The 4,754-nt window shown below is 42.3% G+C and overlaps 1 long non-coding RNA gene across 1 annotated transcript; it reads right to left on the bottom strand.

Annotated features, from left to right (window-relative positions):
- Window positions 1-279: 279 nt before the first annotated feature.
- On the bottom strand, window positions 280-1,522 carry LOC134943325 (uncharacterized). The gene is made up of 6 exons (XR_010181468.1): window positions 1,500-1,522; window positions 1,286-1,309; window positions 1,140-1,169; window positions 633-665; window positions 502-531; window positions 280-313 (listed from the first exon to the last, which is right to left on the bottom strand). It is a non-coding gene; the product is annotated as an uncharacterized LOC134943325 (long non-coding RNA).
- Between the last annotated feature and the right edge of the window lie 3,232 nt (window positions 1,523-4,754).

Raw genomic sequence — 4,754 nt, 5'->3', positions numbered from 1 at the left:
TGTAAGGATTCCGGCGTCGATCACATGACCGCCGGCATTCCTGACATCCTGCATGCTAAACACATCCCTATTTGCACATAGATAAGCTTTTTCTATATTCCGTAATGTATGTTAGAATTATATACATACCTCTCCTTGAAGGAGGAATTCGATATTGTACTACACATAGAGAAAGAAAAAGAATAATAAGTTCAAAGTATATCTGATGCTAAAGCACAATTCTTGCACATACATACATTATTTCTATATTCCATAATGCCACATGTTATGATATACATACCTCTCCTCTGGGGGATCTATCTCAGATGATGAACTACACATAGAAGAAAAGAAAATATGTGAGACTCTAATTCATGCTATGTAGCTGTATAGCAGTATTCAGCATTATTTTGTTACTTAATAGATTTTTTTTTTTTTAACAAAGAACTAATACAATTATTAAAATATACGATCATAAATTACATCTGTTAGAATATTAAATGAGAGAATGTAGGTACTTACTAGTGGACCACCGGATCCCTCCACACAGTGCTGTAAGAAAGAAAATAATCATAATAAATAAAGTTTAAAACATTTGCCCATATAGACGTTATTTATGTATTCCATAACACATGTTATAAAGATATACATACATCTCCTTTGAGGACACTTCCTCCGATGGTGAACTACACAGAGAAAAAAATAATAAAAAGTTAAAACTATATTTGGTGTTCAACCGCAACATTTGCACGGAATACATACTATATGCTGGCGGTCACATGACCGACTATGGCATCCAGACATTAAAGATCCTGACATCGGAGTGTGTGAGTATTTTTACCCCATCCCCTACCCCAACTTTCGGGGGGGGGGGGGGGGGGTGTCTAGGGCTATCCCTCTTGGGGTGCTGGTTATAGCTAACCCTCCAGTGCCTAACCCGAACCCCCCACTCCCTGGGCCCTAACCTGTACCCCAATTCTCACTTTCGGAATGTTGGCTGTTGGTGAGCCGATGCCAGTCTCCTCAGTGGTGTCAGGATTCCGGCGTCGATCATATGACCGCCGGCATTTCTGATATCCAGCATACTATACTCATCCCCATTTGCACATTAGATACACTTTCTGTATATTTCATAATATATGTTAGAATGCTATACATACCTCTCCTTAAAGGAGGAATTAGATGTTGTACTACACATAGAGGGAAAAAAAATAAGTTTAAACTATATCTGATGCTGAATCACAACATTAGCACATTGATCATTTATTTCTAAATTCTATAATACATGTTACAATGATATACCTACCTCTCCCATGCCCTCCTAGGTGTCCTATTACAGAGGAAAAGAAAATGTGTGAGACTCTAAATAATGCTCTAGCTGCTATGTAGATGTATAACGGTATACAGCATTACTTTCTAGTACTTTCTGACATAGATTTTTTTTAACAAGGAAATGATTAAAATATACAATAATAAGGGACTTATCTGTTAGAAATATAAAAAAGAATGTAGGTACTTACTCAGGGGGCAGATCAGAGCTGCTAGAAATAGAATAAAAAAGAAAAGTTTAAACCATATCTGACACTCAATCATAATATTAGCACATAGATATTTCTATCCTATATAATAGCCCAGATGTGTGACTCTGTGCCTGTGTGTATAACACTGGGCGTGGCTAGGAGCTCTCATTGGGTTAGCAGCAGGTCTATCACAACCAGTCCACATCTGATTGGGCGAGAAACACCCTCCCACGCAGGTTACATCCAATGGTAGGCTCTGCCCTTTGGCTGCTGTGTGTTCCCAGAGCAGGATTAACAATGGAGCTGTTGCTCCAGGTCCACACCCCAAAATAGGTCCACTGCATCTGCAGCAACATACCCTCCAGCAACTTACACATAAAAATCGCTACAAATTTGAAGGGCATGGCACTGACACTGCACAGCACTATCACCTTTTACATTGATTAAGCGAGTCAGTCAGTTCTGCCAGCCATTCATTATTGTTAGCGCCGGTGTCCCAGGGAAGTAGACACACTAAATAAACTACAGCTCCCAGCAAACCCTTAGCGCCAAAGCATTCCGGCCCTTAGGGCTGCTGGGAGCTGTAGTTTATTGAGTGCATCTTCTTCCCTGTAATGCGGCGCGTTGGGACACTGGCGCTAACAATAGTGACTGGCTGCTTGCCCGATGTGCGAGTCTCCGGGAGAGCCACTGCCAAAGGGAGGACAGCAGTTTAGCTGCTTCCAGGAGGGGAAGCATTACCTGCCCTTCCCCCACTCGCAGTACCTCTGGCCCACATCCGTGGCATCCCCACACACCCCCTCCAATACCCGCAGTGGCTCTGGACCCCCTCCCCCACCCTCAGCACCCCAGCAACCACTCCCCCCCATCTGCTGTGGCTCCGGACCCCCACCCGCGGCACACATGCACCTTCTCACACCCTCAGCACCACCACACCAGACCCTCCCTCACTCACGGTACCCCCGCAACTGACCCTCCCCATTCGTGGGACCCCATCCACGTCTCCCCCACACCCACCACTCCCCCAAACACAGCACCTACTAGGTGATTCCCCTGCATGCGCTGTTCACGCCATTGCAAGGGGCTTTCACCCCTTAACCATTGCATGCCCTTTGTCCATGCAAAATTTAACCACTCACAATTTTGATGTAGGTAATACTCCATATAATAAAAAATATTGCACACCATAAGGGCGTGCAAGGGTTAAGGAGCGTAGCCCCTTACGACAGTGTGAAGAGCGCCGCCCGTAGGGCGCAATGAATCACCTAGGATCCCATAATACATGTTACAATGATATACATACCTCTCCCATGCCCTCCTAGGTGTCCTATTACAGAGGAAAAGAAAATGTGTGAGACTCTAAATAATGCTCTAGCTGCTATGTAGATGTATAACCGTATACAGCATTACTTTCTAGTAATTTCTGATATAGATTTTTTTTAAGAAGGAAATTATTAAATGATTAAAATACACAATAATAAGGGACGTATCTGTTAGAAATATAAAAAAAAGAATTTAGGTACTTACTGAGGGGGCAGATCAGAGCTGCTAGAAAAAGAAGAATAAAAAAAAAAGTTTAAACCATATCTGACACTCTATCACAACATTAGCACATATATATTTCTATATCCCATAATACATGTTACAATGATATACATACCTCTCCCACGCCCTCCTAGGTGTCCTATTACAGAGGAAAAGAAAATGTGTGAGACTCTAAATAATGCTCTAGGTACTATGTAGATGTATAACGGTATACAGCATTACTTTCTAGTACTTGAAATGATTAACGTATTAAAATATACAATAATAAGGGACGTATCTGTTAGAAATATAAAAAAAGAATTTAGGTACTTACTGAGGGGGCAGATCAGAGCTGCTAGAAAAAGAAGAATAAAAAAGAAAAGTTTAAACCATATCTGACACTCAATCACAACATTAGCACATAGATATTTCTACATCCCATAATACATGTTACAATGATATACATACCTCTCCCATGCCCACTTAGGTGTCCTATTATAGAGGAAAAGAAAATGTATGAGACTCTAAATAATGCTCTAGCTGCTATGTAGATGTATAATCGTATACAGCATTACTTTCTAGTACTTGAAATGATTAACGTATTAAAATATACAATAATAAGGGACGTATCTGTTAGAAATATAAAAAAAAATAATTTAGGTACTTACTGAGGGGGCAGATCAGAGCTGCTAGAAAAAGAAGAGTAAAAAAGAAAAGTTTAAATCATATCTGACACTCAATCACAACATTAGCACATAGATATTTCTATATCCCATAATACATGTTACAATGATATACATACCTCTCCCATGCCCACTTAGGTGTCTTATTACAGAGGAAAAGAAAATGTGTGAGAATCTAAATAATGCTGTAGCTGCTATGTAGATGTATAACCGTATACAGCATTACTTTCTAGTACTTGAAATGATTAACGTATTAAAATATACAATAATAAGGGATTGGTACAGACCAGGTACTGGGCACCGAAGGGGGGACCAGAGCTGAGCGGAGTACGCAGCTGCTGCCGCTCTCTCTGTGTAGTCTGTGAGGTGTTGACTTGTGTGTGAGTGAGGGGCTGTAACTTTAAGTGACTGAGGGGCTGCGATTTGTGTGTGTGAAAGGGGGCAGTGTTTTTGTGTGTGTGAGAGGGGGCAGTGTTTTTGTGTGTGTGTGTGAGAGGGGGTAGTGTTTTTGTGTGTGTGAGAGGGGGCAGTGTTTTTGTGTGTGTGAGAGGGGCAGTGTTTTTGTGTGTGTGTGTGAGAAGGGGCAGTGTTTTTGTGTGTGTGTGAGAAGGGGCAGTGTTTTTGTGTGTGTGAGAGGGGGCAGTGTTTTTGTGTGTGTGAGAGGGAGCAGTGTTTTTGTGTGTGTGAGAGGGGGCAGTGTTTTTGTGTGTGTGTGAGAAGGGGCAGTGTTTTTGCGTGTGTGAGAGGGGGCAGTGTTTTTGTGTGTGAGAAGGGGCAGTATTTTTGTGTGTAAGAGGGGGCTGTGATTGGGTGTGTGAGGGGCATAGAGATTTTGTGTATGTGTAAGGGACTGAGATTTCATGTGTGCGTGTGTGTGAGGGGCTGAGATTTTGAGTGTGTGAGGGGCTGAGATTTTGAGTGTGTGAGGGGCAGAGATTTTGAGTGTGTAGGGCTGCCTGTTTTTTTTTTTAGGGCTGCCCGGTGACGCTGCTGCAGACAAGCCGCAAATTGCTGCCGCCATAGCCTGCCGGTGGGGTCAGGGCCTACT

Source organism: Pseudophryne corroboree, chromosome 7 (assembly GCF_028390025.1).
Source record: "Pseudophryne corroboree isolate aPseCor3 chromosome 7, aPseCor3.hap2, whole genome shotgun sequence".
Classification (NCBI taxonomy): Eukaryota; Metazoa; Chordata; class Amphibia; order Anura; family Myobatrachidae; genus Pseudophryne; species Pseudophryne corroboree.
Note: the sequence above shows the minus strand (reverse complement) of the source record. Positions and strands in the feature narration are given on the sequence as shown.